This window comes from Triturus cristatus, chromosome 5_1 (genome assembly GCF_964204655.1).
Source record: "Triturus cristatus chromosome 5_1, aTriCri1.1, whole genome shotgun sequence".
Classification (NCBI taxonomy): Eukaryota; Metazoa; Chordata; class Amphibia; order Caudata; family Salamandridae; genus Triturus; species Triturus cristatus.
Genome location: NC_140587.1, coordinates 225,529,550 through 225,556,594, shown reverse-complemented (window position 1 = coordinate 225,556,594; position 27,045 = coordinate 225,529,550).

Sequence of the window (27,045 nt, the reverse complement as noted above, 5' to 3'; positions counted from 1 at the left end):
TCATTGGTGACAAAACAGAATATGGCAGTCCACATCGAGGTCCAAGGTGAGTGTCACAGAGTGCATCGGGGGACAGTGGAAGGGGATGATGCTGAGTGCAGATCCAAGCAGAAACAGGCCATATGGTGGACATGAATGCTTCTGCTTTCTTCTGACCACGGGGGCAGATTCATCCACATCTTCGTCCTCAGCTGTTGCATGTGCCTCACATGTGGGTGGTGGTGTTCTGTGTCCAGCACTGTGTGGCAATGATACTGCAGGGGCCGAAGGCGGAATGTCCACCGCACTGTGTGGCACTGACACATCAGGGGCTGGAGATGTGAATGGAGTGGTAGCAGCAGCATGCATCATCACCAGACCTTTTGACAGAAATGCCATGAGGATGGTCTTTATGGCATTGAGGGACCCAGCTAACTCTCGCTGGTGTGCAGCCATGTCAGCCGCTGTTTCCACACGCTTACGCTCCCTGTCCTCCATGAGCCTCCTTATGAGTCCCAACTCCCAGGCGAGCTCGCTGGAGCCACTATGACTGGCCAGTCGTTCATGCCTCTGAGTCAGGGCCCTGGCGATGTCAGCCATTGTTCATTGGAGAGCATGGAGCGGACTGTCGGTGTCCGTTAGGGACAGTGAGTGGTCCCTGATTGGACTTAGACACCCACCTATGGCGTCTAGTTTGGCTGCCATGCGGTCAAACCCCACCTGCGCCTGTTCGGCCAGCTTCTCCTGGCACCCCAACACATGGAGTTGGAAGGCCATGTGTTAGTCGTGGGGGTCCTGGGAGGCAGCTGTGGTGGTGGGTTTTGCCTGCTGTGTGTACTGTGCAGGGGGTAGGTTCTCCTCCTGGCAGCTGGGCTGCCCTGCTCCTGGAAGTGGGCTGCACAGGCTGTCCAGGAGCTGTTGGAGGGCATCAGAGTTGAAGGTCTGCTTGTCCTCTTCGTCATCAGAGTAGAGAGGTTGGGACTGCTCTGTTGAATTTCCCTCTGCAATGTGAAGGGGAGATGCAGTTTAACATTGTGTTCAAATGTATGTTGATGCATTGTACATGTTTACATACAGACTGAATGACAGTGTACATTGTTACTGTTTGTGGGGAGCTGCGTATGTGATGTGGGACAGTGGACATTTCGACAACTTCACAGATTATCGATACTGTGAGTACATGTACATCAATTGGATGTCAAGGACATGCTGAATTTAATATTGGATGAAGTTCGCGAGATTAAAAGGACCCAGAAAAGGGAAATTGCGGCTTTACATGCACGTTTGGGGAAGATCGAGGACTGGTGATTTCTGGATTCCCCGTCAAACTCCAGGAGGCAGAAGCTCGGAACTCAGTGCTGGAGGACCAAGTTAACATGGTTATGAGTGAAGTGAAGGAGGCGACAAAAAAGAGGAAATATCTGGAAAATAGGCTTGAGGACATTGAGGGTCACTCACGGAGGTCAAATCTCAGAATAGTGGGGGTTCCGGAAGGCATTGAGGATTCGCAGACGCTACAATGGGTAAATACATTCATCAAAAGGACAGTGCTACCAGAATTTGAAGGGGACCTTACAATCACCAGGGCCCATCGGGTCCCTGCACATCCCTTCCCGAATTCTACAATACCGTGAACTATCCTGTTGAATTTCGCTGATTTTCGAATCAAGGAGAGAATATTGATGAAAGCTATTCAGCAGAGACAGTTTTCTGTCAACGCTACTTCAAAGTGTCGTATATTTGCTGATATGACGGCCTCTGCAGCGCGAAGAAGGAAGGAATTTGTAAAACTCCTCCAGCTATTTAAAACCCACGGAGCCCAAGCCTCAATAGCACAGCAATCCAAACTAAGAGTGCTAGTTAAGGGCAAGTTCTTTATTTTCTCAGATCTGGATGAGGCCCAGGCATTATTAAAGGAGATTTCACAGGGTTAATTTGAAGAGAAACCTCCCGTTATAAAGGAGAGAAGTAGAGATGGGATAGGAATAAGGATAGGAATAGGGAGGGGGAGGCGAGAAAAGAGGGAAATATGAAAGGCACAATGGCACTTTATAAATCTGAAAATATCTTTTTTTTTTTTTTGGCTTTGAGGTCCTGAGGCTTTTGGGGGGGGTCATAGGGGTAGCAGGGTTACTAGGGTGTAGCATAATGACACCCATGAAGAAAGAAGGGAGGGGGGAATGTGGTTGGCGTGGTGGGGGAGGGTGCTTCCACATCTCAAGGGGTGGATGGGAGGGAGGGGGGAGGTGAAATTGGAGTAAAAAAGAAAAGGAGCAGGAGTAAACGACACAGAAATTATATTATTAGAAACTTAAGGTTATCTGTAATTGGAAATCTAAATGAATTTTAGCAATTGCAAAATCCTATCAGTTAATGCCAATGGTATGTTAAAAAAGCAAAAGTATGGCGCTCTCATAAAATGGTTAATATCATCTGACCCTCAAATGGTATATTTTCAAGAGACTCACCTAAAATCAAATTTTCCCAAACTTTTTATACCTAGATTTTTCTCCCACGCTTTTTTTTGCATCAGCTGGTTTGGCTCAGAGGGGGGTTGCAATTTATATTTCCAGAAAAATACCTTGGGAAATCCTACAAGTTCAGAGAGACATACAGGGGAGATGGATATGGGTTATGGTTAAGTTGCAGGGGAAAATTATTAATTTGGTCAATTATTATGGTCCAGTCACGGATGAGATTGAAAGCCTGGTCAAAATCAACGAGTTTCTGAGGGGAGTACCAGGGCAGATTATAGTAGGAGAGGATTTTAATTTTATACAAGATCTGAAGAAAGACACATCAAATAAAAACAAAAAACAACTAAAACCAAATACTTTAAGAATTGTGGAGGCCCTCAAAAAAGAATATCAATTGGTAGATCCTTGGAGGCTTAGGAATCCCGAAGAAACAAAGTTTACTTGTTATTCATATCGTTTTTCAACTGCCTCTCGAATTGATTTCTATCTTATATCAAGATCCCTTCGAATTCTAAAAATCGATAGTGGGTGTAATCCTTTTTCTGACCACACCAGAATTGAACTTACGATTGTATTAGATGGTGGGAAAGGGGAGCGGTCGAGGTGGCAGCTCGACCGCACTCTCCTCCAAAATCAGGACTGGGTAAAGGATTTTAGGGAATGGATCTTGGAGTTTTTTAACATAAATGAAAACATCGCTGATGAGTTTTCGGTTTGGGGTGGGTTTAAAGCAGCTGCCCGTGGTCAGATTATCGCCTACACAGTGGCCCAGGAAAGAGCAAGATCGCTTAAAATAACTCAACTTCATGCTGCAGTTGAAAAAGAATATGTTCTCCGGGACCGGAAATGTCCTAATGAATTTGAACAGGCAAAAACCGCCTTGCAGGATTTTTTCGTCTTAGAAGAGATTTGTAGTTCTAAAATGTACCAGTAAAAAGTTTACGAAGAAAACCAGTTGATAGGTAAAATGCTGGCAAATACAACAAGGAAAAAACAGGAGTCAGCATTCATTTTAAAGATACAAGACCCTTAGTATGGCCGAAATGAAGTTGATAGGGAAAGGATCTCACAGATTTTTGTCGAACATTATCACAGTATTTACTCAACGGAGTATTTAACAGGTGACAATATGATTTCTCACTATTTTTCCAACGTGGCAATCCCTAAACTTTCTGAGAGTCGGATTTCCCAATTAGAATTAGAAATTGAAACAGTAGAAATATCAACCTCGGTAAAAGAAACAGCTGGGGGAAAGCATGTGGGCAAGATGGATTTCCCATTGAATTTTATAAATTATTTTTCAAAGAATTATTGACCCCTTTGAAACGATTATTCAATAACATCAAAGAGGGAGGTCATATACCGGTGACATTTAAAGAGGCGATAATTGTGTCATTCGTAAAGAAAGACAAAAATCCCGAAGATATCAATTCCTATCGGCCCATAACTCTTTTAAACTCCGACTATAAAATCTTAATGAAAATATGGGCCAAGCGTTTTACTTTCGCGGCCCAAGAAGTGATTAATAGTGACCAGACCGGATTCATAGCCGGTAGATTCATGGCAGCAAATACCGAGTTTTTAATACAAGCTTTAGATTATTTTAATATCAACTCAACCCCGGCATGTATTGTTATGGTAGATGCCGAAAAAGCTTTTGATTTAGTTAATTGCAATACCCTGTTTTTTACTTTAGGACAATTCAGATTCCCCGCCCAGATTATTGATATGATACGTAACATATATCACGGTGCCTCGGCCCAGGTTTTTATTATTATGAAAACAGCTGGCTCAATAAAAATAAATAGAGGGACTAGGCAGGGATGTCCTCTTTCACCGTTGCTTTTTACCTTTTTTATTGAACCTTTAGTAATTAAGATAAGAAACAATGCTGCTATTCGATCCCCGGTCCCCCGAATGTCCAAAATAAAATTGTTTGCCGACGACATTATTTTATATTTGATGCCTAATAAAGAAAATATAGAGAGAGTGTTGAGAGAATTTAGAGAATTTGAGCAAATTGGTGGCTACAAAATAAATTCTAATAAAACAGAAATGCTTGCATTAAATATCGATGTAAATTGTCTTCTATCTGGCTTGAGGATACAAGCAGCCAATAAAGATCCGATTAGGTATTTAGGAATCTATATCAATTCTCAATACCATCAGTTGTATGAACTAAATTATATCAGAATGAAAGACAAAATCAAGAAACTTCTTGATCAATGGCTCTTATTACCGCTCTCAATTGTGGGTAGGGTATCCCTAATCAAAATGTCGATACTACTGTTGCTCATATTTCTATTTAGTAATATTCCTATAAAAATCAACTTCTCCTTTTTTAAAGAGATTGAGACGATGTTTAGGAGTTTTATATGGGGGAGAAAATTTTCTAGGGTTAAATTGCCAATAGTACAACTATGTACTGCTCAGGGAGGCCTAGCCCTACCAGATGTGAAAATATACTATGAGGCCGCCTTTCTGGACATAGTGGCGGGACTGATGGGTTCAACACATGAGCGAGATAGTTTTTTTTTGATAGAATGCTACAGGAAATTGGTTCCAACTTACAAGTGTTTCTAAAAACTTCCAAATGTCCCAAAAAAACCCGATATAAGACCTTAAGGGAATATTCTTTTAGACTCCAGTTTTATTTTTTTTAAAACAGACTCTTCCGGCATGCAATTTTTGAGTTTGAGGGAATGCCTTGATCTCAGTCTCCAATTGAATAAAAATCATCTAATTAAGTGGGAAAAGTGTGGGTTAAAAGAATTAAGAATTTTTTTTATTCTGAATAGAATGATTTAGTGGCAGGAGGTGATGACTAGGGCAAATAGCCCGAACAGACCTTTGTTTTTTGAATATATACAAATTGTATATTTTATAAGGAAAATGCATGGCCTTTTCAATTCCCCATCTGATCTAGCGGTAGCCCTATATGGGGTCAAAATAAAGGGCGTAGGGAATTGGTATAGGCTGCTACATCGACAGAAACAAATGCCATTGGTCGAAAGCCACCTAAGAAAAATAGACCATGTGACACAATGCAGTCTTTTATGCAAGGATTGGGAAATGATTTGTCATCTAGGTAATAAAGCATTGCGAGCGGCTAACTTTAAAAGGATGGCCTTTTTATCACGATGGCTAGCCTATCTGACTCCGGAGGCCCTGGGGAAAAGACACCCGGAAGTTGAAAATAAATGTTTTAGATGTCTTGCTAATGGTCAGGGAGGCTGGTATCATATTTTTTTTCCTGCCCGAAACTAGAACTATTCTAGAATGCAATTTTTGTGGATTTAGGAAAGGCATTGGGCAAGAATTTGCAGCCCGAGACCGAATTGGCTTTGTTCGGCATTTCTAAAAATAGAACAATATTCAGCAGGCCCGAAAAGACTTTTCTATTTATCTCTTGTACGGTGGCCCGCTCCTTAATCCTACAGAATTGGAAGTCTACTGATGCTCCCTCGCATTTGAAATGGTGGAGGAAAATGAGAAGAACTTGTAATTTTGAAAAAGCATATGCAAGCCTGGTGGGGGCCATTAAGAAATTTGAAAAAAACTGGAAGTATATTAGAGATTTGGAAAAAGCTAAAGGGAATTGAACAATGTTTTTGGTTGGGTTGTTGAAACTGTAGTAGCTTTTACAATTAAAGAGCACTAGCATTATATATAAATTACAGTAGTTTCTGTAAATAGATGCACTAGCACCTTTTTCTAGGGACTATACTTGAGAGCACTAGCACTTTTTTGGGGATTATATTTATGATATATTAACCCTTTTGTTTAGTTTTTCTGCGATTTTTGCACATTATTAATAGATTCTATATATATTGCCGTTGTATTTTAGGGTAAAACACAGGAAATTGAATCATATCTTGTTGTAAAATAAAGTAGTTTCTGTAAATAGATGCACTAGCACTTTTATCTAAAATGATTAAACTTGAGAAGCACTAGCACTTTCTTTTTTTGCAATTGCTGTACATTCTTACAGATATTGTATCTTTCCCTATAGCACTTTATTGCAGTTGTTTAGCATATCAGGTCCTTTCTTAAATATGGTTGAGATCTTTGAGTATTATTTTAAGTAGTTTGAAGGAAGGAAGGAAGGAACATAGAAGGGAAGGTCACTTAAGGCTTTTTAGAGGTTGCAATAATTGTGTTTTTTGCAATTGTATTGCTATGTCAACATAAAATTGTATATTGTATATGGATGTTATGTTGGTGCCCTGCTCTACTCAATAAAAAAAAATTAAAAAAAATAAAACTTCACAGATGTGTATTTGTACTTATACATTGTCAACTCCCTGCGATGCCATTTGTGATTGGCCAGTTACTGCACACAAGCGAGACCAGTTGTGTCCCCTGTTCTGTTGTGGACATGTTGCGGATTGTGCCACATCGTTGTCAATGTTGATGTGCTCTGCATGTGATGTGTGTGCTGCTTTTTGGGGGAGTCGCCCTTGCAGCTCTGATTTGACTGCCCCTGATCCCTTACATGCGCTGTGCCTTTGACTTCTGTGCATCAACAGTGCTTGGATGTTGCACTCTTGGGTGTATTGTTATCTTGGTGGGAGTTTGGGGTCTGGGGCATGGTTTGTCTGAAGATATGCTATACTTACTTGTGCATGTGTGCCATTGTGCCGATCTCCCCCCTTACCCCCAGTATCTGGTCGTTACTCACCCTATTGCTATTGTGTTCAGTCCTGTTGAGCAGTGTCCGGGCCCCCAACTCCTGCCACCATCTCCCCACTGATGACTGTGGACACCATTTCCTCCATCTCGTCCAGCTCCTCCTGTGGCGCTGGACTCCCACCTCCAGTCTGCATTGCTGATTTCCGGTTGTTTGCGAGCTTCTGCTTGGTTTTGCACTTGACATCATTCCAGTGCTTCTTGACCTCGTCCATTGTCCTCTTCAGCACTCCGACTGCATTCACCTTGTCCACGATGGTCTGCCATATTCCATTTTTAGTTGCCAGTGACACAGTGGAGGTGATGAAGCAGTAGTTGATGGTGTTCTATCACCTCCGTTATCAGGATCCTGTTTTTCTGCGGACTGAACCTTTTCTTCCTACTCTTCTTCTCCTCGCCCTGGCGTCGTGTTGATTTTAACGTGTTGGTTAGACACGTTGTTGTGGGACTATCGCATGGTGCAGCCGGCTTGGAAATACTACGTTGAGTTATTTTCCCGTGATGGACTGCGATGCAAAGAGTTGCGTTAAGCTACTTTTGCGGTAGTTATCACAAGTTCTTGAGAATATCCCCTTATGTGTTATTATGATAGATTAGCATTAGTTAGGTGTATTGCAGGTTTTAAAATCAGGGGTTTGTCTCAGTGTAAGGCCATCGAGAATACCATCAACGCCCAACTCTCTAAGTTCATCAAAGAGAACCATGTCCTGGACATCTCTTATTCCAGCTTCCGAAGTAACCATAGCACCAAGACCACACTCCTCACTGCCACTCACAACATCCACTCCCTCCTCGACCATGGCAAAACTACAGTCCTCATCCTACTGGACCTATTGGCCACCTTCAGTATCGTCTCCCACCGCACCCTAATCACGAGACTCCATGACGCCGGCATCCACGTCAAGGCCCTGGACATGATCCACTCTTTCCTTAGCAGCTGAACACAGCGAGTCAGACTACCTCTATTCCTCTCAGAACCTACAGAGATCAGCTGTAGAGTGCCTCCTGGCTCTTCCCTGAGCTCCACGCTCTTCAACGTCTACATGGCCCCCCTCCCAGCCATCGTCAGAAACCACAGACACAAAATCATCTCCTACGCCGACAACACCCAGCCGATCTTCTCCCTCACCAACGCACCCACAGCCACCAAAATCAGCTTTCACAGCGGGATGAAGGCCGATGCCAGCTGGATGAAAGACAGCTGCCTCAAGCTCACTCGGACATGACCAATGTACTCATCCTGAGACCCACATCCTCAGCCTGGGATTACTCCTGGTGGCCCGCCGCAATGGAACCCCTCCCACACCCACCCCACGGACCACACACAAAACCTCAGCATTATTCTGGACTCCCCGCTCACAAGAAACCGTCAGATCAACTTTGTATCCTCATCCTGCTTCCACACTCTGCGCCTGCTTCAACAGACATTCAGATGGATCCCCACAGAATCCAGAAAGACGTTCATGCATGCACTCATCACTAGTAGCAGACTCGACTACGGCAACACACTCTATGCTGGGGTCACCCAGAAACAGCTCCTGAAACTACAGAACATAACAATCAATAATGGCTATTTGTTACTTTAATGTGTGCTGCAGAATGAAGCACTCAAAAAGTAGCAAATAGTCATTATTTAATGATTGTTTATATGCAGGAAGGACCACCTTCTTGAATATAAACGATCCTTAATTGCGTTTTGGTCTATCTATGTGTCCTGTAGAATGTAACCCACATAGAAAGAGCAAAACCAAGGAGAAATAAAAGTAATTCTCCTGGTTGCGCCATTCTAACGCCTTCTATTGCATGGTGTTAGTTTTTGGTGCTGCCTAAGACTTTCAGATATTTGTTCATCTGGGACAGCATCAAAAAAGCAATGAGTGTTGCAGCGGAATGCCCACAGAAACACTCATTGCCTGCCCCTTTCATGCACATACCTGCGTGAAAGGGGACCATATTTGCAAAGTGGTGGTAAGCCACTGAAGGAACCGGGTTCCACATTCCAGATCTACACTGGAATCCCAGGTGGATGACTCTTTTTATCAGCATGAAAGCTTAGTGGGGAGAGAAATCGTTAGCCAATCAATCATTGCAGTTCCAATGAACTATGACCTCCAATTAAGTTTAGTTCGTTTATTACAAAGCCAAAACCAGTTGGACATACTGGCACCTCAAGATGAGGGTGTAGAAATGCATTGGAACTAATTCTAAGCCAAACCTACGGGTGAAGTTGAAGCAGTGCAGCATGCACAGAATAATCAGTTTGAGGACCAGAATACAGAAGATAACAGCGCAGACATCAAGATTCCCCTTCATTGGAAGTTTGTGGGTACAAAGCATTAGTCAGTCCCTACACTACACCTAGCATGACATCCCTACCTAGCATTTCCCAAAGCAAGATCCGTTCAGGTGTCAGCGCGTGAAGTCTTCCTAAGAAGTCTCTTCACGTTTAGATTGGTCAAGTAACATAACGCTACAGAGCTTATTCTAAGAAGCCCTCTCTCAAGGCAAGGCAGAAGTCCCCAGGCACAGTCCCTAACTTTGATCCATTAAACTCACAGGTAGTATCCCAAGATGCATTGCAGCATCACAACATCCAGTCAAGCCACCTCCTCATAGGTGGTTTTCCACTATGCAGCGGTGCTCCCAGGCCTTGGCGAGATCACCTTGAGTCTGGCTCCGATGAGAAAGTACAACCGTTCTTTATTATCAGTATCAACGTTGAATGTATCCTCTCCTGCCTAAGCCTAACTCCTAAAACAAAGAGATTATTCTGGCTAACAAGGATGAATTCTCCACCTGCAACAGAAACATGAGAAAGAACAAATCCAATAAACACATGAAAGTCACTAGTAAATCTAATGCGGGAGCTTCCGGGGGAAATAAATAAATCAGGCCTGCAGAAATCAGTCAACGTAAGAAACGGCACAAGCCCTCATGAAATTACACATATAGAATGAACATTATTTACTGAGCACATCTAAATAAACATATTACTTAAGCACATCAATTGTGTGAGTACTGTCAGTGACATGTATGAATTATGCACGTTAATGTTTTCGACTAAAGACATGTAGATGCAACGTTAATTTCTGCATGTTTACATTTAATATATCCTTTAAATGTCACCTTTTATGTTATTACAGTTCACAATCTAATGTCATAGGTTAATACAATAAAGGATTGTATGTAGGTGAGGAACCCATGATTGTAATGCACCCCTACAAATGAAAGAGCAAAATTTGAGGTTTAACAGTCAAGTGTCATCATACCCTCATTACAGTCCCCTGTAGAAAGAAAGAGCCATTGTAGCCAGCCTCCCCTGTCAAAATCTCTCTAAGCTCTTAAGATTCTCATACTGACTGCCCTGCTATCTCTCCATTCTCCTCTCTCACTCCCTAAGAGAATTCTCAGCTCATCACGACTGATACCACTTGCAAGCGTTCACTGTTCCCATCAACAAGATGAAACAAACAACAACTATTACTATTAGCTTCAGGATATAACAAATGATCTCTTTCCCTAGACTGGCAAACCAACTTCCAACCTTTCTAAATCCTTTTCCAACTTTGTTCCAAATTCCCTCAGTTGCCAAATTATGTATCTCAAGGTGTATCCCTGTAATGTTACTTATATAGTTCCACAGATCATTACTATGGTCTGGGATAGAAGTACAGCACTGTTGTACCCTCAGCATTTTACAGACTCTGCACTCTTTTGCCAATAACACATTTAAAGCAAGACGGTTTTGCATTACCATAGCTCTGACTGAGTTGTATTGACCAACAAATCATCTACTACGGATGACAACCCTCTAATCTTTCTAACATTTAAGACCGCTCCCAAACTAGGTATCATTGCTCCAAACACATCTCCTACAGTCTCCCCTGCACTGTGACCACGTGTCTCTCTGCTTAGTGAATTTCCTTCCAAACTCTTCAAATCCTCCACATGGTATATCTTAGGAAACACAACAGCCACATAACATGTGCCATACTAATTGTTTGGCAATCAGACACACACATTTTTCCCACACACAAAATACACATTCAACACCACTTGCACTGTATCCTGTAAGAACTTCTTGAAGAAAAGTCAATCAAAAATGTGTGTTAGCATGCACTCTGTCCTACAAAGTTGGTATCCCTCGCTATTCTCAATCCGATGCTTTTGGACCACGACTTCCTTTAGCCTTGTGAGCCAACTCTTCCTTGGTCCAGTTGAAAATACCCTCCCTACTATTAAGTTTAACTGTTCGTCATCTATGTCTATCTTCTACTTGATTTACAAACTTCTTTTCTATCTCAGTTAATGTACATGTCAAGTTGTGTCTTTGTGCATAAGCTGTGTCTAGGGTACCAATAGAAACAAAATACTTTCCCATTCTCTTCTTGCTTGTAATAGTCATATCTGTTCAGATGCTTCTAGACTGGAATTTCTGAAAGCACTCATAATGACCTTTTCCATAAAACAAGCCAAGCAGCAAACTACAACTAATACCACATGTCAAGGGCAAGTGATGATAACTAATACCCTCCTCATCAGAGGCAGGCAATTGCACGCACACATAACAATCTCTCACACACATGTTAGTTACATATCATACAATAACTTTGCATAAGCATTCGAAGTATAATCACCTTTGAACAAATCTACATGTAATAAATGACTAGTCTGATCTATCAAAGTACTGTCAGCTCCTAATGTACCCTCTTTTGTGCTAGAAGTGGTAGGTGTGGATGTCCCATGTACACCCACTCCCTTAATCTTAGCTTCATGTGAACTTATAATGGACAGAACAATTATTACAGCTATTACTATGATTACTCCTACAATAGGTGTACCTATTATACATTTCTGCCTATGGTTTGAATTTCCAGACTCCAATTTCAACTGAGTTCGGATTGTGAGTGTAAGAGGATCAATACAAAGTCTCTTTCTCTGCCTCACATTGTTGCATAATAAAATTCATATGGCGTTTCTTGAAATCTTGGAAACAGTGTTCAGTTTATTGCACAATATTTATACAGCTTAGAAGACTTACTTAGGTCTCTTTCTTCTTCTACAGAAAAGTCCCTAATTTTATTCTTCTTCTACTCGGACCTAGGTTATCTTCTTTTGAGCAAATGCATTTCTATTTACAGTCTAAGTTTAATTTACATCCCTTATGAGATCAGAGCCAACTTCTTCAATGACACAATGCAAAATTTCTATTTGAAATGCTGCAATCTGCTGAGAAGATGGCTGATTCCCAAAGGTTGGAAACTTGAGATCTTCTAAAACCAAGCACTGTAAGCCGCTCAGTCTCAGTGGATATGGTACAATCAATGTCAGAACTCCATTAGCCTCTACTCCAGGGACTATCAGTTCAATTTCAATTATCAACACGTATGTTCCAGACCTCATTCTCCCCGGCATTTGTAAGAAGGTAAGTCCACTCCGGAGAGGCGTATCTCTGACATGGTACTCTCCTCTCCTTGACCTCCTCACACCCCCATGAGGTTGTTCAGTCTCACTTTGATCAGAATCAGATGATTCAGATATGGGAGCAAGGCTTCTTTCTGGAACAAGCCACAGAGTCTGCCTTTTCTGTTTCACAGCCCACGATTCTCTTGTGATTTCAGTTTTCTTTCATAGCACCTGACCACTCTCCATACCAGTTTCTTAAGCTGAGTTGGACTCTATACCACTCGCAACGTTACCTTTTCCTTCAGAGTCTTTACCTGGGCACTTTGTAGTGTGACCCCCCTCAGCTCTACCTGGTGGATATGCAACCTCTTCAGGAACCCTCACTGCTTGGCTTGCCCTCTCCGTTGGTCCTGCAACTACGGCTGAATTGACTTCAAGGAGAGGAGCTGTTTCTTTCAAGGTTCCTGAAACTCCCCGGCTGTGGGAGGCATGTTTTCAATTCAGGAAATTCTCCACACTTCACAGCAGTGTTCGTCACCAAAATCACCTGGTAGGAACCTTGCCAATGTGCATCAAGACAGTTCTTTCTCACATGTTTTCGGACCAGGACCCAATCTCCTGGGCCCAAGTCACTGCAGAGGTCTTTCGAGGTCGGTGCAGTTGCAGCTTCAATCTGGTGAGACACAGAACAAACCACATCAGCCAATCCTTTACAATTGCAAGAACCAAATCAATGGTGATGTTAATTGATGCTGTGGATGGCACTGCAGGCAAGCACATTGACCTCCCCTTGAGAATCTCATGAGGGGGGTAGCCCAGTCCTCCTATCTGGAATGCTGCACAAACTCATCAACACCAAAGGCAAAGGCAATGCATCAGGCCAGTTCAGAGAAGTTGAAGAGCACACCTTTGCTATTCTCATCTTTAATGTCCCATTTATCTGCTCCACCATTCCTGATGCTTCTGGCCTGTAGCTACAGTGTTGTCTTTGGTCGACATTCAAAGCAGTGCAATACATCTTTATGATCTCACTATGGAAGTGAGTTCCTCTATCCGACTCCAATGTAGTTGGAAACCCGAACCTAGGTAGAAGCTCCCTTAACAATAACTTAGCTACTGTGAGGCTATCACACCTTCTATTCGGGTATGCTTCCACCTGTCGTGAAAAGATACACACTAAAACCAGAATGTATCTCAAGCCATTGCACATAGGCATCTCTACGAAATCTAGCTGTATTCGGTTGAAAGGACCTCCAGACCTTCCAATGCGCCTCACGGCAATCACAGTTTTCTTTCCAGCATTCATCTGTTGACACGTGACACATCAATGGCACACCGCATCAGCAACCACACGAAATCTCGGGTTAAACCACGTTTGCCTAAACTCTTGCATCATTGCATCTTTTTCAATATGAACTGTTGCGTGAATCTGTCTCGACATAGGAATCAGTAAACAATCTGACAACACATGAGTTGAGACCCAAATGCCATCTTCCCTCCTTCCACAACCTGCTCTGATCCAACCAGCCTGTTCTTGATCTGATGATTCCCCCCGTATATGCCTGACTTCATCCCAGGTACCTGCGATGGCTAGCATTATGCTGAGCTCAGTTCTTTCTGTGCTCTTGCTGAAATATTCCCCATTAAAAATGCATGCATGAATTGCACAAAAGAGGGCGACCACATCCGTATATCTGTACCCTGCGGTCACAAAATCTTCCCCTTTCCCATGGGAAGCACACTTCATGACCGCCACTTTCTTCGGTCTCTGCAAGGCTTCCAACAGATGTCTCACATACTCCCCATTCCTAATGGGAGATCCTGAAGACGTTAAGAACCCCCTCTGTGACCATAGCTGTACAAAGTCATGAACAATACCGGAACCATACTGGCTATCGGTATAGATGGTGACTTGGATTTGATCGAAGGCAAGACATGGACGGGTCTAAGCAATGATTTCGGCTACTTGTGCGGAGTATACTCCTTGTATTCAAACAGCTTCTACATCTACAGAAATGGTACATACAGAGAAAGCTGTCTTGGGTAACGCTCATTGTCTCTTATGAATGAACCATCAACAAAAAGGACTTGATCAGCCTCAGGCAGAGGTTTATCGACAATTTTGGGTCTCGGTTTGGTACAAAGTTCAGTCACATCCAGACAGTCGTGGTCCTCACAATCTTCCCAATCAACATTTGGAATAGGCATCAAGGTAGCAGGATTTATGCCAGAACACGTCTTCAAGGTAATGTTCTCAGCGGCTAATAAGATGTGCTTGTAACTTGTTAACCTATTAGTCATCAAATGCTGTGTTTTGGTTCTTGTCATCAGGAGCTCAACTGAGAGTGGAAAAAAACAGTAAGGGGATGACCCATCATGATACTTTCACACCTTTCAATCCTGACAACTGTTGCAGCAACATATCTGAGACATTTGGCAATGCTGAAGCTACAGGATCTAATGTAGCTGAGAAATAGGCCACTGGTTTATACGGACAACCCCATGTGTTTGGGTTAATACAGACAGAGCACAACTCTATCTCTCACAGCAGAACATTAAAAAAGCTTTTTAAAGGCATTCCCAGAGCTGGAGTGCAACAAAGACATTTTCTCAGCTCCTAGAAGGCAACCAAGCAATCGTTGTCCCAGGGAAGTGGATCGCTCACATCGTTGTGTGTCAGTCTCCGTAAGGGCTTCGCCATCAACAAGAAGTTTGTAATCCATTGTGGGTAGTAGCCAACCATTCCCAAAAACATCCTGACTTCTTTTTGTGTGGTAGGCACATTCACTTTCATGAGCGCCTCAATCGGTCTGGTGACACTTTTCTCTTGCCATGCCACTGGAGTCAAGCTATCATGGCTGATGAGGGGTGAAAATCTGAAACCGATCCTATGATGCTTGATTCCAGTCCAGGGGGGACCTGGCCTGGCAGTTCGGGCTGGACTGTTCCCATTGGGCACAGGGCGAAGACTGATTTGCATATGGCTGGGTTCAAACTGGAACGGCATGGTGAGCAAACAATTGATGGATTTAGGCCCAGATCTCTGTACTGGGGTGAATGTATGACATTGTTCTCCATTCTGTCCATCAATTGTTGTTTTTGCATTTGTCACCCCGATTGGGACGGGTATGGCCAAACGTGGGTCCTGTGCTCTCCATGCCACTGGAGTCAAGCTATCCTGGCTGATGAGGGGTTAAATACCGAATCCGGTCCTAGGATGCTTGATTTCATTCCAGGGAAGACCTGGCCTGGCAGTTCGGGCTGGACTGTTCCCATTGGGCACAGGGCCAAGACTGATTTGCAAATGGCTGGGTTCAAACTGGAATGGCATGGTGAGCAAAAAAACGATGGATTTAGGCCCAGATCTCTGTACTGGGGTGAATGTATGATATTGCTCTGCATTCTGTCCATCAATTATTGTTTTGCATTTGTCACCCCGAGTGGGACGGGTATGCGCAGACGTGGGTCCTGTGCTCTCCATGACACTGGGGTCAAGCTAACCTGGCTGATGAGGGGTGAAACCCCGAAACCGGTCCTAGGATGCTTGATTCCAGTCCATGGGGACCTGGCCTGGCAGTTGGGGCTAGACTGCTCCCATTGGGCACAGGGTCAAGACTGATTTGCATACGGCTGGGTTCAAACTGGAGTGGCATGGTGAGCAAATAAATGACTGATTTAGGCCCAGAACTCTGTACTGGGGGGAATGTATGACATTGTTCTGCATTCTGTCCATCAATTGTTGTTTCTGCATTTGTCACCCCAAGTGGGACGGGTATGCCCATAAGAAGGGTCTCATGCTCTCCATGCCACTGGAGTCAAGCTATCCTGGCTGATGAGGGGTGAAACCCCGAAACCGGTCCTAGGATGCTTGATTCCCGTCCAGGGAGGAACTAGCCTGCAGTTCGGGCTGGACTGTTCCCATTGGGCACAGGGTCAATACTGATTTGCATATGGCTGGGTTAAAACTGGAATGGCATGGTGAGCAAAAAAACGATGGATTTAGGCCCAGATCTCTGTACTGGGGTGAATGTGTGACATTATTCTGCATTCTGTCCATCAATTGTTGTTTTTGACACTTTTCTCATGCCTTTATTTTTTAATAAATATTTTTATTGAAGAAACAAAATTAACCATAGTTGAGAATACCATAATACAGTGCATGTACCATTCACAATCTTATCTGTTTATAGATCAGCCTAAATTTACAATATATCTTGACAACCCAGTTTGCGACCATGCAGTGGCCTGGCAGCCTTTACTCCTGCGAGGGGGTAGGATGGGTCAGTGGAGCACATAACATTCCTCTGTATTTGTTCCAGTTCCCCCAGATCTTAGACCATTTCTGCGTACACCCCCTCTCCTCATATATTGCCCTTTCCATCTGCAGTCCATGTCGGACTTCCAATCACAGAGTTTGGGCTCTGTGGTTTCCTTCCAAGTTCTTGCAATGTTACGTTTCGCCACCGCATTACCCAGGGTGATCCAGGTACTTTGCTTTGCCGTCAAATCGGTTGCCTCCCAAATATTAAGAAGACACAACTGGGGCGTGACATTCATAGATTTCGCGCAGAATTCCCACATTTTTCCTGTCACTTTAGTCCAATATACTTGTATCACCGGGCAGTCCCACCACTGATGAAAATATGTCACCTCTTAACCAGAGCCTCTGGGTAGCTTAAAATACCCATTTAACCAACCTCACACTGGTGTAGTATACTCTATGTAAGTGCTTGAGCTGGATTAACTTAACCTGGACCGAACTACCACTTCCCGTGGGGATGGCAGTGCCTCCCGCCAGTCCTCCTCTGCCCATTTGGCCCTGGTTTTTTCTAACACATCAGGTGTATTGTTTAATATTTTTCTATAGGTCAAGGAATTTGCTTTATCTTGAAGGTAATCATCCAGTAGTCTATCGTCCAAGGGGGAGGCAGCCGGTAGATCTGTTCCCTTGGGGATGGCCCTGTGTAAGGAGTTCCTAACCTGCATGTATTGAAAAGTCTCCCCCACACCCAACTCATAATCCCGCTGAAGGTCTGCAAATGGGACCACCTTAACTCCTGCCCAAATGTCTCCGACCCTTGAGAGCCTGATAAACTCCCACTTATCGAATCCTGCATGAGTTGCCAAAAGCCCCAACCGTTCCGTCTCCAGAAGGGGGGTGGGCTGCTTAATCTTGTCCTTCCATCCCGGAGCAGACGTAGCTGCCTTCCAGAGCATTATCGTAGCCGCCGTTGGTGTATACTGTGGGCTATATGTCTTTCCCCCATAGAGTGCCCTCTGATATGTCCCTGGTGTCATATTATATCTATCCATCCTATAGGCTGGATCATTTATCGGCCAGTGCACCCAATGATTCGTGACCACCAACTGAGAGGCCCAATAGTAATTTTTTATCGCTGGGAGGGCGATACCCCCATCATACCAGCTTTCCATCAATTTTGGCAATTAGATGAGAGGAGGGCCACTATTCCAAAGCAGGGTCCGGACTTCTGATTCCACAGTTTGAAAATACTTGTTCGGGACAGGGTACAGCATATTTTGTAGGGCGTAAAGAAGCGAGGCAGGTCAAGTGGCAAGGTCTTCGAATGTTTTACGTCATCTAGTAGATAACGAATTGGGGGGCTAAGTTTTGATCGTAAAACGCTATTGGATCCGAGGTGGCATATATCCCCAAATAGCAAAAGCCGTCAGTGACCACTCTGGCTTCGCAGCCTCTGGGCAGAACAAAACCCTTCCCCGCTAATATGTATATGAGTGATTTATCCCATTTAATGGTGTAACCAGAGTATTTTTGAAATAGGGTGAATATGTGTAAAATTCTATGAATAGAGTTACGGGGTTTGACCAAATACAATAGAATATCGTCTGCGTACAGGGAGATTCTATTCTCCCAATCCGACATCCAATGTAGTCCCCTTGTAAGGGGATCACCTCTAATCCAAATCACCAAAGGTTCCAGGACCAAGGCAAAAATAAGTGGGGAAAGCGAGCAGCCCTGTCTCGTACTTTTCTGTAACGGAAAAGTTGCCGAGCGGGCTCCATTCACTGTTACTCTAGCCAATGGCTCTGAGTTTAGGAGTCGCACCTATGCCAGAAACTTCGGACCGAAGCCGTAGTGTGACATGATGACTGCCTCCTCACTTATGGTCCCCGCCCTGCTCAACACTCCGTTGTGACGCCATAGATTTAATGCAGTATTCCTGCCCGGCATGAAACTGGACTGATCTGGATTCTCTTGCCTTTTTTGATGCGATGACCCAACTACTGAACTTCTGTCAAGCAGTACTGAAGCTTAATCGGAGACACTTTGGGGCAGATTTACAAGCCCCTTGCGCCTCATTTACGCTGCTGTTGCGTCACTTTTGTGACGCAGCGGCGGCGCAAATCCTGCGCCATGGTGCTTACAACGTGACGCATCTGGGAGATGCGTCACGTTGTAAAGCCCTGCGCCACATGTAGGCGTTCCTGCGCAGGGGGGGGGCGTTCCGGCGCAGGAACACCTCCTAAAAGTGGCTGAGTGAAATCTACAAGATTTCACTTAGTCACTTTTAGACCCATGCTACGTCAAAACCCTGCGCCTGCCTGAAGCAGGCGTAAGGATTGACGCAGCATTAACAAGATAGGGCCCCCCAGACCGTTGCTGGAGCTGCGTCACGCTTGCGACGCAACTCCAGCAATGCGCCACTTTTACGGCACAGATGCGTCACGCATCTGTGCCGTTTTTGCCCCATGGTGCGCCGCATTGTAAATGCGGCGCATCCATGGTGGCGGAGCAGTGGCGCACAATAACTGGCGCATCCCTGCTGATATGCAGCGATGCGCCAGTTATTGTAAATATGCCCCTTTGTGTCCATTTTCTGCCAAGTAGTTCAGTAGGGCAATGGTATCATCCATATGTTATTATTTTTTTTTTTTTTTAGGAAACAATATACAAAAAGAGCCAAATAGTGTGCAGACAATAGAACATTATGTGTGCCCCCATCCAACAATTATGACTATTAAAAGACCTTTCTTTTTAATACATCTCTTTATTTGTTTTTTTTATATATATTCTTTCTAGCAGTAGAAAATCATTTCATTTTCCTTATTTTCTTGTAGCCTTTCTTTTTAAATGCTTATTGCTATCAATCTAGTATTATTTCATACCTATTCAAAAACATATACATTTATATTCCACATTTTAGGTACGAGAGAAAGGAAAGGAAAACACATAACGTCGACGCGGCTTTGGGAAACGAGATGAAATGAAAATGACGATAACCTGATAGCGGCTCTACACCATTAACGGAACGAGCAGCTTAACCAAACGCCGTGTTTGTGGTGGGACAACCAAATGGCTACCTGCCTAGGAACCTTCTTTAATGACGAGTTAGCATAACGGCATAGTCGGTACATCGACGTGGCTTGGAAACTTAGACGAATTGGAAATGATGATGACCTGATGGCATTACTGCATCTTTAAGAGAACGAGTGGTTCAACTAGACGCTGGGATTCTGGCGGGACAATCCAATTACCGTCCACCCGTAATACACTAGCAATCTCTAATGACGAGGCAGTAAAATTCGGAAAGTGAACAGTGCCTGACACGCCTGTGGTTTGGTGGAAACGATTAACCAACAAACATTAGGCTCACGTAATCATTGGGAAGAGTTATCAAAAATATGGCTGCCTGAGGAAGGCTGAACGCCGAAACGCGCGTAGACCTAAATATTAGCCATAATTTATTATTAATGATGACCCTTTGTTTTTCTCCTTTTTTGTGTTTTCCTTTTCTTTCTCTCGTACCTAAAATGTGGAATATAAATGTATATGTTTTTGAATAGGTATGAAATAATACTAGATTGATAGCAATAAGCATTTAAAAAGAAAGGCTACAAGAAAATAAGGAAAATGAAATGATTTTCTACTGCTAGAAAGAATATATATAAAAAAAACAAATAAAGAGATGTATTAAAAAGAAAGGTCTTTTAATAGTCATAATTGTTGGATGGGGGCACACATAATGTTCTATTGTCTGCACACTATTTGGCTCTTTTTGTATATTGTTTCCTATATAACTTCGTTCAAAAAGATTTTTGCTTGAAAACCCTGAGATAGGAAACTAAATTAGGGGTACCCCTGTTATGTTACAATATATATCATCCATATGTTATGTTATGTTATGTTATGTTAATCGGTTTTATAGAGCGCGATAGCTGCCTCAGCTAAGAGGCGTCCCGGCGCTAAGCAACAGCAGAGCAAAACGCAAAAACGATCAAGGCCTCTTCTGTTATGGATGCAATCAAGAGGTCATCAATGTACTGCACAAGCACTGAATTCTGTGGCAGCACCAAGCACTCAAGATGTTTATCAAAATCTGATTAGAGATAGATGGACTTTCAGTATACCCTTGGGGGATACAACACCATGTTCAAACATGATTTTCCAGCCGGAAAGCAAACACAAATTGGCTTTCCTCATGCAATGGAATGGAGAAAAATGCTTGACACAAATTTATCACATCAAACCATTCGGCCTTACAAGGAATCTGAAACAGGATCATAGATGGATTCGGTACCATGTGACAACATGGAATCACAATTGCATTGATTTTTCGCAAAGTTTGGAATATGCAAGATATGTCACTCAGCTTCTGTAACCCCATTATGGGTGAATTGCATAGACTTCCTATTATCTCTTTCAAGATGTGCTGTGAAATCATGGAATCAATCACAGGTGTAATCCCTGCCACCGTTTCCGGGGTCAAGATGTATTGGGGTTTTCTTGGAAATTCTGCATTTGGCTTGAATTGTATTCAAAACTGATCGAATCAGTCCTATCTCTTCCCCAGTGAAGTCCCACACCACGGGAGAGACGGTTTCTCTCAAATCCCATTGCATGTCCTCCACGGTTAATACACAGTGGTTCTGGTTCACCAATTTGAATGCAATGTCATCATCATTAGCTTGTAGTTCTATTCCCTTGGATGTGCAAAAGATGGTACAATTCAGTTTGCATAAGAGATCCGGTCCCAGCAAAGAAACTGAATTCAAATCGCACACCACAATTTGGTGTCATTCCTGAAAAGTTTCTATTTTCACGGGTATTCCTTTTGTTAATGGATTTTTCATTCTCCTATTGGCTACTCCTACAACTTGGATCGATTGTCCCAGAATGGGGTAGGTTTGGAACTACTGCAGATCTCACAGTAGAACGGGTAGCACCAGTGTCAATCAATAATGTAATGGGATGACCTCCTACATCTGCTTCCAAATACGGTCTGGTCTGGTCTGGTCTGCCTCTAAGACTGCTTTAAGGGTACAGTCCTTCCCCCTCAGGTACTGCCATTGTGACACATCCAGATCGAATCTGTCTAGAGTTTCTATGAAAGGCATTTGGTGGTCCACTTGATTACTCTGTGGGACTCTCCGAGGTTGGGGTATTTGCACTTGCTGGTTCTGACCTCCCCTATTGTAAGATCTAGGTCTTGTCACAGTGTTTATTGTATCGGGCACCTGTACGAACTCTCCTTCTTGCAACTGATTTTCTGGATTTGCTCAACACCCGGCCCGATTTTGTAACAATGATGACAAGCAGTCGTTTTCTTTAGTGTAGTAATGTTTATACCTGTCTTGGGGTCTGTACCATTACCTTTTCCCTGTCCAGCATTGTTCAGGACATTTTGAAACCCTCCTTGATTAGTTCCCTGATTCTGACCAAAGGTTCCTCCATTCGGCCGCACCTGATCTACTCTGTTCGCATTCCTCATTTAGGACCAACATCAACTGGTCCTTTACTCCTGTGCTTGAAGTCCACCTCATCACTGCAATACCTGGCGTACCATAGGATTTCCTCCGACAGACGTGTTTTACCAGCAGAAAAAATGCTGTTGAATCGTAACACTAATTTCTGGTCTCAGTGCCAGTACAAATTTGGAAACAAACTGTCCCATATCTTTAGGGTCAAGAGTATCTAACACACTGTATTGCTTGAAGGCTTGCAAGAGCTTTTCATAGTAATCATGAACTGATTCTTTTTTAAGTTCCTGTGTCGTCCTATCTATTTTAACCCAATCAATATCTTTTGCCGCGATTTTGGAATGCAACCATGTAATTACTTGTTTGAACTTTTTCATAATCAAAGGTGACGGACCATGCGTTATGGAATCTTTAACTGGATCGGCTGAAGGCCAATCAATAGCAATTTTGCAAGCGGACTATAGGTCACTAGGAACTACAATATCAAATAATGTGTTCAAATCAATCCACAGCAGCTTTGAAATCTTTACAAAGCGATTAACCTGCTTATACCATTCAGCAGGTTTCTCCCTCAGCCGAGGAAAATCATTTGTGAACACTGCTAAATTGCCCCTGCTACAAGGCACATGCACGTACCCCCCACTAAGCACTTCTTGCAGTGGGTAAGCCTCAACTCCTGGTATTTCCCCTCCAGGAGGCGTTGTTTCTCCCATCACCTTCCAAATGCTCTTTTTATTTGACCATCTTTCCCCACATTTCTCAAGCATGCTCCATGCACGTATCCCTATGATCAACTCTCGAATGTGTGTTTTCAAACCTGTCACCCTTTTCTTTTCCAGTTCCTGATCACTGTAATTCAACCTATGGTTTCCCTGTAACAATTTTATTTTGGACATGTCTACATCATAATTTTGGGCCAATTCTGTCAATTTCTTATGTGCTCATCTCGCTTTACTGGTGACATCCTTCGCCACAAACAATAGCTCATACTGGTCATATATTTCTACCCTCCCAAAGGCAAATTCCCACTGTTTATTTCATACACCTGTCTTTAACCAAACTAAATCTAGCAATTTTGCCTTTACCACAGCCTTGATTGTACCCAGAATCGACGTGCTATTTTGTCCTTCTCTATCACTGCTCCAATTCTATGGGAATTCTCTGAAGTAGGTGTCTGTACGGCGTTCTGATTTCCAGAGGTTCCCTAACCTGTGCCTACTTCTGGTATGCTTCCCATGGGTCCCCTGATTGGAGCTTCCCACATTCTCAAATCTGAATTCGAATTCGCTAATGACACAGATCGTTTGGTACTGGACCCAACGCAACCCTTACAGGATCTGCAGTTGCTGACAAAGGGGTAATAGATTCTATGGGCACCAGAAATGGATTGTTCTCCCTCATAGTCAATTTTCCCCTGAGCTGATCTTTTCTTCTAACCCTGGCTGTTGTTGACTAGCGTTTTCCACTAAACTCGAGTCATACACAGAGACTATAGGTCCGATAGTGACCAGTGCCGGAAGGGCTTCCAGCAACCGTAAAGCAGCGTTGTCTCCACTTGACTCTACATCTCCTAACCCTGGTGTCCCTGTTCCTTCTACTCCTGCTGAGATCCTTCCCACCACCCCTGCATTATGGGCCTATCTGTGATGTTACCGCTTTTTCCATATTTGTTGCATTTGCCAATTCTCGCCTTCCTTCCTCTGAATGTGGATTGTAAGGTTTCCATTTTCTCCTCCACTCCTATCCTGAGTATCTCCCTCTCTCACCAGCATATGGGTACAATCTCTCTCCCTTAATGGTCTCTATTTTCCATCTCTTAAGTTGTGCATCCTATCGTGCATTCTGATATGCCTTCATTGCCTTTTTCATTTTTTCATGGAATCTCTTTGCCTGGGTTGCTCGCATCCAAGCGTCTAATACCTCAAATTGCGTTGGTCTAGGTGGAGGCCGTAGTGAAGACATCCCTACCCTCAACTGAGACAACACCTGCAATCAAAATGAACCATAGCGTGGGCAAGGCAAGTCTCCCTCTTTTCAGTGATTTTGTGCCAATTTTAAAGCCAAACTATAGTATGGAGTCCTACATTGTGTTTGTTTTGTCCTACATTTGTTGCCATGTAGTGTGCTGGAGTATCCACGGGCAATGCTTCTTCAGTCTTTCGAGGAACCACTCCCCGATCTACCCTGCACAGATCACGTAACACCCAAAAGCATTGCATGATTAAGTCAAATTTTTCCTTTAACAGACGTTTTCTCAATTACAACTTCCTGAAAACTACTAACCAATCACAGTGCGGCGTTACACCTAAAGCAGCATGGCACGGGATCTTACGCCACTTCGGAGCCTGAAACTCAAATGACACACCTTGGACCACGCCCGGGCCAAAACCACATTCACTCAACTCTCACACAAACTATGCCAGACATCGTAAAATCAACACACTCTCACAATCTAACACATGAAGCATCCCTATTGATACTCACTCCTTGCTTCACTGCTGTTCTCTCTGCACCATCAATCTCCGTCGGTCTCCCCCAAAGTCCGTTGGTTTGCCACGCTCGATCATTTAGGCTCTATTTTGGGGTTCTAGGTCTTTTGTAGAGTTTTCTAGATTTTCCCCCATTTCATGTGATAACCATCCTACACTGCAACCAACTGAAGGAGCCAGGTTTCACATTCTAGATCAACTCTGGAACCCCAGGTCGATGACTCGTTAGCCAATTAATCATTGCAGTTCCAATGAACTATGACTCCGAAGAATCACAGACTCCCAATTAAGTTTAGTTTGTCAGTCAGTCAGCCAAAATTCTTTATTCTGTTACCACAAGAGCCATAAATGAGTACATATAAACATACAATTAAAATACAGTTAAAATCTTTATTCATCACTGTTAGAAATGGGGGTATCTAATTGGCAAGGGTTTGCACCTTTGTCCAAGTAGGGACCCTTCTTCCTAGTCAGGATAAGGGAGTTACACTCCTAAAATAACCCCTGCTCGCCCCCTTGGTAGTTTGGCATGAGCAGTCAGGCTTATCTTAGAGGCAGTGTGTAAAGCATTTGCACATAACCAACAGTAATACACCAGTTTAGAAAAATAACCAATATTTTTATATACAATACCAAAAACGAGAAGAATCAAAAATACAGTACTTAAAAATCAGTTATCAAAATACGCTTTAAAAACAGTTCCTTGATGTCGATAGCTCCATCCGGGGCTATCACGGCGTTGTGAGCAAACAAATCCAAACAGTTCATGCTGGTCCCAGCGTCGCTAACCAGCTATGGTGTCGGGACGTCCCACAAACAGTACCTGTTAGAGATGCAGGGCACCGAGGCCCTTGAAGTCACTCGCTTTGCAGGTCGAGCTCCTTTCTGTTGGGATCAGGAGCACTGGCGTCAGCAGGTGTCGGGTGCTGCGGTGTGAAGTGCAGCGGTGCGGCGTACGGTGCCCTCAGGTTGCAGTGCAAGCAGCGGCTCGGTGGCTGCATCAGATGGCATCGTCGGTGAGACCAGGGTCGCCGTGCGAGGTGAAGGCAGTGCTCGTCACGGTGCTGGCAGGTCACAGTGCAAGCAGCAGTGTTGTCGTTGCTGAAGCGCTGTCGTCGGCTGCCGAACGAGAGTCGACGGTGCCGGCGGGATGAGGGCGGTGCATCATGTAACTTTACCAGCGTTGCCCTCGAACCACGGTGCAAGAAGCGGCGTCAATTTTGGCGTGGAGCAGCAGCGTCGGGGAGGCCAAGGCGTCGTCGTGAAGCGAGGCGGTGCTGAGTGCGGTGCCCAGCAACGGCTCGCTGGCAGCATCAGCAGGCAGTGGTGGCTGGTGACATTTGAAAGTGGTGGGCGTAAACGTTCTGTCTGAGTACACAGCGGCGAGCGAGCGCAGCAAGTGAGCCCAAACAACTTAAGGAGGGTTTGGGGGGTTTTCCCCGTGAAAATTTTGAAAAAAGAGTGGGTAAACGGTGCATTTTTAAGCAAATTTGAGAAGCAAGAAGGTTAATAAAGCAATTGTGAAAGTGCAGCTATTACATTAATAAAGGGATGTCATATAACAACATGTAGATAGAAATGTTTCTGAAGCTAGGCCCGCCAGTGCCACGAACCTCTAAGCAATATACCATCCAGCAGGGCTTAGTGTCAGAAACATTTCTAGCGTTATGTTTCTGAAGCTTGGCCCAGTGCTGGCACTCAGTGAACGTGTAAATGAAATACATGAGTCCAAAATACAGCCAGATTTCAGTTGCCAGGGGAGCACGGAGACACATCAACCAACAGTTTAAGGGGAAACGCTCAGCAGGGTGCCGGCAAACACCATGAGTGCTGACGGCTTCTATTTTTATATCTGACAAACTCACATGACTGTACTTCAATTTCTTTAGCAAGGTGGTTTTACAGTATGTTTAGGTCGCAGGTGTCTGTTGACTTTAGTCATGTAGCAACGAGCATCACACTTGATTAACCTCCTGATGCTCCAAAGGGAATTACTGAGTGCGGAAGGCAAATTAGAAGACTACCACACCATTAAGACACACATTAGACATTCAACTCAGCAGGCATTCCCCCACACATGTATGCACTTCTGCTGTGATGCATTTTAACTTTGACCTCCTACCACTAATTCCTCAGGAAGGAGAAACATTCCTTCCCAAATCACTTTCTTTTTCGCTTTGTTGCGAGAGAGAGGATGGGGCGGACCTGCCGACTTTTGAGCTATGGAGCCAAGTCTCGGTTTCGGTTCAACATCCTGTGATTATGAG